The sequence below is a fragment of the Lepidochelys olivacea genome (assembly GCF_965140295.1).
Source record: "Lepidochelys olivacea isolate rLepOli2 genome assembly, chromosome: 6".
NCBI classification, from domain to species: Eukaryota; Metazoa; Chordata; order Testudines; family Cheloniidae; genus Lepidochelys; species Lepidochelys olivacea.
The window spans coordinates 40629059-40637775 of record NC_140416.1 but is presented as its reverse complement, the minus strand read 5'-3'; the positions used below and the strand labels follow the sequence as shown (position 1 = coordinate 40637775).

The following is an 8717-nucleotide window of genomic DNA, read 5'->3' as shown; positions in this document are numbered from 1 at the left end:
AGCAGTGCATAACTATAAATTCAAAAACTTTGGGTTTTTTTTTTTAAAGCACTCAGATTGGTCCTAAATCTGCACCTATTAAAATCAATGGGAGTTTTGGGAACAAAGTTAGGCCAGTGCTGACTGAGTGCTTTTGAAAAATTCAATCCTTCAGTTAAAATTGAAAGCAAAACAATCATGTTTCTTGACTTCCCTGGTCTAATTTTATTGTTCATGAAGGGGTTCATTTTGTTTGCTTGGGATTTTTTAATATTTCTTTGTGCATATGAACACATCAAATCATATGAGCATAAGACACTACATAAGCACATTTTAACATGGCATATAAAGAAATAAACTGCATATGAAATCATCTGAAACTCAGTTTTACAGAACTCCCATATATTATCCCTGATTCACCTCTCACACTAGTTTTGCACTAGTCTAACACCATTGACTTCTGTGGACTTACACACTTATAATTGGAAAATCAGGCCCAATGTGCTCACAAGCCAGCCTGTTGAGAAAGAGGAGGTTACTCACCCTGTGCAGTAACTGACGTTCTTCGAGAGGGGTGTCCCTGTGGGTGCTCCACTTCAGGTCAAGGTGTGTCCCAGAGCCTTTGATTGGAGATTTCTACAGCAGTACCCCATGGGCTGTGCATGCGCTTTGCCTGCCTCTCAAGCAGTCAGCATTCTAATAGCGCATGCACAGCCCGCGCTCCTAAGTTCCTTCTCTACAATGGAGTGTTACAAATTCTGAAGTAGAGGGGAGGAGGGCAGGCAGTGGAGCATCCACAGGAACACTCATCTCGAAGAATGTCAGTTACTGCACAGGGTGAGTAACCCTCCTCTTCTTTGAGAGAGATATCCCTGTGGGTGCTCCACTTCAGGTGACTGAAAAGCTGTATCCCTTAGGGTGGTGGGGACTTCGGATGAGGCAAGAAGGCTGTTGACAAGACAGCTCTACCCAATCTGCTGTCAGACACTGCAGTGTGATTGGCAAAGGTAAGGTTCGATGCCCAGGTAGCTGCTTTGCATATGTCAGACAGTGGGACACTATGGAGAAAGGCCGTGGAGGTGGAGACAGCTCTGGTAGAGTGTGTTCTAATTGATGTAGGAGGGTGTATTTGCCTGAGTTGGTAACAAAGGCGTATGCAGTCAGCAATCCATTTGGAAAGTCTCTGTGTAGAGATAGCGCTCACAAGGAAATGCTGAGTAGTAGAAACAAAGTCTGGGTTTTTTTCTAAATGGTTTTGTTCTATCCAGGTAAAAGGATAATGCTCTGTGAACATCAAGAGTGTGCACTGCTGTTTCAAAGGCGTTAGCATGAGGTTTGGGAAAAATGTTGGGAGCTGTATAGGCTCATTGAGATGAAAGTGTATCTTAGGTAAGAATTTTGGATGAGTGTGGAGTGTGACCTTGTCGCAGAAGAATGTGATATATGGAGGGTCCACCATAAGCGCCCCCATTTCTCCTACTTGTCTGGCAGACATGATTGCTATGAGGAAGGCGGTCTTCATGGATAGGTGAAGAAGGGAGCAGGTAGCCATTGGTTCAAAGGGTTTATCCATCAGGGCTTTGAGGACTAGGTGTAAATCGCAAGTGCAGCAGGCAGTGTCACATCTGGGTATAATGTCTGGATACCCTTCAGGAACCTTTTGGTGATTGGATGGGCAAAGACTGTAACGTTGTCAATCTTATGGTGGAAGGCGGTGATTGCCGCAAGGTGGACCTTGAGTGAGCTCACAGAGAGGCCAGATGTTTTAAGGTGTAACAGGTAATCCAGTATCAGTGGGAGTGAAGCAGAAACTGGAGAGGTCTGTTTGCCAGCGCACCAAGATGTGAACTATTTCCATTTATGCAGGTAGGTGGTGCACGTGTTGCGCGTTCTCCTGTGTAGCAAGACAGTGCGCACTCAGTCCGAACATGTTAACGCCTCATTACAGAGCCATTAATCAGCCAGGCCCTCAGGTGGAGACGTTGTACGTCGGGGTGAAATAGTTGTCCCTGGCATTGATAGGAGGTTGCTGAGTGGGGGAAGGGGAATGGGTGGCTTGACCGACAGGCGCAGGAGAAAGGGGTACCACGGTTGTCTTGGCCATGCTGGGGCTATGAGAATCATGTTGGCTCTGTCTGTTTGTATCTTCTGAATGACTGTGTAATAGAGACATTGGTGGGAAGGCGTACGTAAGAGTTTCAGTCCAAGGGAGCATAAAGGCGTCTCCCCCTGAGTGTTTTCCCAGGCCTGCTCTGGAGCAGAATGTCGGGCTTTTTTTGTTTGTTGCTGGGGCAAATATATCCAGTTGGGGATAACCCCAGGTCTGGAAAATGTTGGAAAGAATGGTGTCATTGAGTTCCCACTTGTACTGTATGGGGAAGGATTGGCTGAGCTTGTCTGCGGTGGTATTCTGAGAACCTGGCAGGTATGAGGCAGAGATATGTATATTGTGTTGAAGGCACCTGTTCCAAAGTTTTACCGCCTCTGTGCGGAGGGAGTGGGACCGGGCTCCCCCATGTCTATTGACATAAAACACGCACGCGATGTTGTCGGTCATGATTTGAATTCAACGGTTTTGGATGATGGGAAGGAAATGGAGGCAGGCATTGCATACGGCCCTGAGCTCTAGCAAATTTATGTCAAGCTTGGTTGCCGAAGCAGACCAGAGTGTTTCTGAAGCAGTCCTGAGTGGTGAAGTGGCCCATGTGTGCTCCCCATCCTGCGAGGGATGCATCTGTGGTGATGGTAATTGAAGGGGGATCTTGTCAGAAGGGAATCCCTGTGCAGAGGTTGATGGGAGAGGTCCACCACAGAAGTGAGTCCTTGACTTTCTGGGGCATAGTTAGTAACTTGTTTAGCCTGTGCTTGTTTGGTTTGTATACCGTGGCTAGCCAACCCTAAAGGCATTGAATGTACAGGCGAGCATTTGCGACCACAAATGTGCAAGTGGCCATATGTCCTAAGAGCTGCAGGGAGTCTCTGACTATAGTCTGTGGGCTGGCACATAACGGGGTAATAAGGTGGCCCATTGTGTGGAATCTGTCCTGGGGAAGAGATGCAAGACCAGTGGTGGAATCGAGGTGGGCGCCGATGAAGTCGATTTGTTGGGTAGGTTGTAAGGTAGATTTGTTTTTGTTTATTTGCAGGCGCAAGGTGCGGAAGCAGTGAAGGGTTGCAAGAGTTGCGTGGTTCACTTCTAACTGAGTGGGAGACTTGAAGAGACAATCATCCAGTAAGGAAATATGAGGATCCCTTTTTTTCCTGAGATATGCTATTACAACTGCTAGCACCTTGGAGAAGACACGTGGTATGGTGGAGAGGCCAAATGGGAGTACTCTGTATTGCGAGTGGTGCGCTCCAACAGCAAACATTAGGAAACGTCGATGGGCAGGATGGATAGAGACATGAAAATATGCATCTTGGAGATCAAGGGTTGAAAAACCACTCTCCTTGCTCCAGCATCAGAATTATTATTGGGAGAGTAACCATCCAGAATTTCTGTTTCTTGATGAACTTGTTCAAACATCGAAGATAGAGGATTGGGCGCCAACCGCCATTTTTCTTTTCCATCAAGAAGTAGTCGGAGTAAAACCCTTTCCCTCTGCGTTGAGGGGGTACCTCCTCTATTACTCCAAGATGTAGGAGATGTTGTACCGCCTGACAGAGCAGTTGTTCGTGAGGGGGGTCCCTGAAGAGGGACGGTGTGGGAGGGACGTAAGGAGAGGAAGGGGATGGTATAAGCTGATCTGATAATTTCCAGGACCCATCTGTCCAGGGTGATGGTCTTCCAGTTGGCTGGGAACGGATGCAAAGGGTGTCCAAAGAAATGGTTGGCTGGAGTTGGCGTTGGAGAGGGTGCGAGATTTTCTATACCCTAGACCAAGACTTCAAATTGTTTATTTGGGTTAGGAGGGTGGGTCACCATTGCTTGCAGAGGGCGAAGTCATCGGTTCCTGGGCCTATGTCACTGTTATTGTTGCGTCTCATATGGTCTTAAAGGTAGATGTTGTGCAAAGGTATGGTAACACGGTCATTGGCATGGCTGATATCTATATTGTCTTTTCTTTGAGGCAAGTGTTTGGATGCCTAAGGATTGGAGTGTGGCCTGGGAGTCCTCTATGGAGTGAAGGACCTCATTGGTCATAGAGGCAAAGAGCTTGTCTCCATCGAAGGGAAGATCTTTGACCGTATTCTGTATCTCCTTTGGAAAGGAGGAAGTAGTAAACCATGAGCCCCACCGCATGACGATGGCCATGGATCTGGCCACTGCGTCCGCAGCATCAAGGGTGGCTTGAAGAGCTGTCCTGGAGATCAATTGGCCCTCGAACACTACTGCTTTAAACTGTTGTCGTTTATTGTCCGACACATCATCAATAAATTGCATTACCTTAGCATAATTTTTGTGGTCATATTTTGCTAAGAGCGCCGCATAGGTCGCTACTCTAAATTGCAAAGTGGAAGAAGAATACACTTCGCGGCCCAAGAAGTCCAGACTCTTGTTATCTTTGTCCGATGGAGTGGACTGGAAGTGCTAATATTTGTTTTTCTGATTGGCCACGTCGACCACTAGCGAATTAGGTGAGGGGTGCATAAATAGAAACTCAGAATCCTTAGATGGGACAAAATATTTGCGGTCCAGTCTCTTGTTAGTGGGGGTTATTGTGGGTGGGGTCTGCCAAATAGTTTTAGCAGGTTCCATAATGGCCCCATTAATTGGTAGGGCTATTTTGGAGGAGATCGTAGCTTGCAGGATGTCCTTAAGCTCGTGGTGTATTTCAGGTACCTCCTCCAGGGTAATCTTGAGCTCCTCTACTACTCTCAAACAACTCTTGAAAGTGAGTGAGCTCATCAGTAGTGGCGGTGGTGGTGGGGGTACCATGGTCTTGTGCTGTTATGGCAGTAAAGGTGTGCGGTGCAGTATCCTCTGCAGGGGTGGCGACCACTTCAGGTCTTATCTGGGTTTCAGTGTAAACCGGCAGTGTGGAGGGTCTGACAGCTTTCCTCCCGGGAGCCCGCAGAACACCCGAGTATGGTGTGTTGTAGGTCCATGAGCCCCAGTGTGGCCATTGCCCTGGCGGGGTGGTGGTGGGGGGCATAGGTGGTCCCATCCAGGGATTGCCATACCAGTGTGGATAGCCATGAGGATATGGAGATCATGCTGTAACGCATCTCCCAGTTGCAGGTAACTGAATCTGGGGAGAGTATTGAGAGGAAAGCATCTGTTCATCGTATTCCTCTTCCTCCCACACTTCACTGGAGCGGCTTGAAGTAGTAGAGGAGTATTGAAGGTAGGATGCTAAAGGTCTCGGTGAGAGACTGGCGCCGAGGAGAGTCAGGAGCATGAGTCACTCTTAATTCATCTGGCTGCAAAAACTGTGGTGGAGTTGACTGACCAGGAGTCAGTGCCGGTGTAGGAGCCCCTGAGGTAGGCACTGCAAGGGAGGCTGGAGAGCTCAGGGTGGTTGGTGCTGAGAGCGGCTGCTGGAAAAGTGGAGCCACAAGATCAAAGGATGGTGCAGCAGCCGCCACTTGTACTGTCCGCACCGTAGTAACAGAGGTGGCCGAACGAGAGCTGAAGAGGCGGGCAACTGGAAACCCTGAGCCTCGGCACTGTGTAGTGGGGCAGACGACTCACGGTCGGTACCCGAGGTGCCTGCCACATTGAAGGTGCTCAGCCAGAGTTAGCAGAGACCGGACAGCCAGTTTTAATTTTTTCCCTGAGGAACAGCTGCTGAGGGGAGAGGAAGCTAGCTGTTTTTTTGCTTTCTCTTTGCCTCTGGAGGGTGTCACAGAGGTTTGCTGGCCAAGGTCAGACGCAGGTCTGAGGGAGTTTTCCAGAAGCAACATTTTAAGTCTGAGCTCCCTGTCCTTGAGAGTTCGCGCTTTCAATTTGTTACAGTGGACACATTTTGGGGGTACATGAGACTCCCCCAAACAGCATACACACTGTGAATGCCCATCCAAGATGGGGATGGCATCCTTACAGGAGATGCTTCTCTTGAAGCCTGGGGAACCAGGCATGTCCGAAACCACAGAGGGTCGTCCCCCACCCCCACAAATAAATAAACGTAACAGTTAATGTAACTTATCTAAGTAGTAACTCGAATGACAAACTATCTAACTAAACTGAGAAACAAACTAACCAGCTAATCTCAGAGAGCACTGCTGAACTCCGTCTCTAGCCAGGGATGGTAGAGAAGGAACTTAGGAGCGCGGGCTGTGCACGTGCTATTAGAACACTGACAGCTCGAGAGGCAGGCAAAGCGCATGCACAGCCCGTAGGGGTCCTGCTGTAGAAATCTCCAGTCGAAGGCACTGGGACGCACCTTGACCTGAAGTGGAGCACCCACAGAGACATCTCTCGAAGAAGAATACTAAGTTTAGTCATAGATCTGTATTGATATTATTAATAATGCTGTTGCACAAGGGAAACAGAATTTTTAAAATCTTAGAGGCATGTTCTTTTTAGCTGCCTGGTTAAAAATGGAGTTGGTAAAATAAACTACTGCTGATTTATCAGAAGGAAATATTTTATTTTTAGAAAAATTATTGGGAGGCAGGATAGTCTAGTGCAGAGGTTTCCAAACTTTTCTTATTGTGTATCCCCTTCTGGATCTATCAGCTGCCTGGGTAACCTTACTCTTCTCAACACAGATACTTTGTGTGTTCTTCTTAACACTACCTTCTTAACACCATCTGTTCATATTTCACAGTTTCATACAGATGTAGTTATAGTGTGATGTATACAAGCGAAAAAACCACATAAGTTCTGAGCTCAGTTAAACTGGACAGCTGGTGGGCAACTGAACCTGCTCTATATGGTGACTGTACGCAAGGGCTCTAGTCAGCATTTCTGTGTTCTCATTGGTACATCTTAAAGTAAATTAACCACCATATTTTATATAACAGAGTTTTAAAGCTTTGTCTGAGTAGCCTATTATGAAAATGCAATAAATAATAAATAAAATCCACCATTTTACACTTTCTCCCACATACCCCTCAGAGGTACACGTACCACAGTTTGGGAGCCCCTGGTCTAGTGGACAGAGGTCTGGGCTGGGAGTCAGTCCTGTCTCAGACTCTGTCTGACTTTGGATAAATCACTTCACCTTCTCTGAGCCTTTGTTTCCTTTCCTACCTTTTATCTGGTTTGTCAATTTAGATGATAAATCCTCAGGGCAAGGATAGGCTCGTACCATGTACAGTGCCTAGCCTAAGGGGGCCCCCCAATCCTCCAGATGCCACGGTAATACAAATATATGTTTCCAGTGTTGTTGTAGCCATGTTGGTCCCAGGATACTAGAGAGATAAGGTAATATCTTTTATTGGACACAATCTAATCCTCAGTTGCCCATTTCATTTCAAATGACCGCCTACAACATGCATTACCCATAATCCTTAACGATCCGTCCCAACATGTATTTAGCTCAGATACTCCGATTTCTTTCCCCAGACTTGAACAACTCTGTGAAGCTCAAAATATTATCCCTTCCACAAACAAACTGTTTCAATAAAAGGTATTACCCTTACCCATCTTGTCTCTCCCATACAAAAAACAGCATTTATTCCCTAAAATAAAAGTCATTGCACTCTATAGCAATTCATTTTTAAAATTTTGATTTTTTGTAAAGAAAAACTTATGTCCACGATTCTATTTCAGTTTCACAGACAAATTAAATGGGTTTTCAGGAAAACTTTCCACACTGTTTAAAAAACAAATGAACAAGAAGGAGTTTGTGAACATTTGTTTTAGACATCATACAAAGAAACAAGTTTACACATGTTAAATCATTTGACAAACTGTAACAAAATATCTATTTGCTCTAGCAACAGCTTACTGTCCTAAAGCATGCATCTTTCACAAAGCCATCAGACACCACTCTTTAAGGCTATGGCAACACTAGAAAGCTTACAGTGGTGCAGCTGCACTGCTGTAAGCCCTGTAGTGCAGCCACTCAAAGCCAACAGGAGAGAGCCCTCCTGTCAACTTAATTAATCCACTCCCAATGAGTGGCAGGGCTCTCCTGCCGACATAGTGCTGTCCACACCAGCGCTCAGTTGATGTAACTTATGTCACTGGGGGGCAGGGCACTGTTCACACCCCTGAGCACCGTAAACTATACCGATATAAGTGGCAGTGTAGACATTGCCGACAGTGGAATGCAGCATCTTAGGTTGTTGGCATTATCTAGAAAATATTATCTTACAAGTATACTGTATAAACTAACTTCTTTAAAAGGCAAAAAAACCCAAAACCTCTCAGTTCATTGTAAACTACAACTTGTGTGTTCTCCAAATAAAAGTTTAAAAAGCTTTCTTTCCCTCCATCAGCTAGAAAGGAGCTGAAGTTGACTACTATTCTTACAATTACGATCCACAAAGAATAATTTTACTTTAAAAGAAGCAGAATTATTATGTGGGGGTAGCGCAATTGGTTTTTTTTTTTGGCAATCAAAGAGTCTAGGGAAGTATAACTCATATAATACATTTACTGGTTAACACAACACTGAATTTGTAATATGTGTAATGGGTCCCATGTTGGTTCTGTAATACTTACTGTTTAGTTTGTAAATAAGTACTGGTATATTTCCTACTGTAGCATAAAGTTTGAGTCTGGGAAATGAAGTTTCGTTCCATTCCCCCTTATCTCTTCCCCCCCCCCCCCCGCCTACTCCTCCCCCAATAAACCACCTGTCAAAATTTGCTGCACCTGGCATGTTTAAAACAATGAGCATAAT

The 8717-nt window shown here is 45.8% G+C and overlaps 1 long non-coding RNA gene across 1 annotated transcript; it reads left to right on the top strand.

Moving 5' to 3' along the window:
- The first annotated feature begins 255 nt into the window (after window positions 1-255).
- LOC311521655 lies at window positions 256-4376 on the top strand. The gene is made up of 2 exons (XR_014711947.1): window positions 256-3211; window positions 4050-4376. It is a non-coding gene; the product is annotated as an uncharacterized lncRNA (long non-coding RNA).
- The last annotated feature ends 4341 nt before the right edge of the window (window positions 4377-8717 follow it).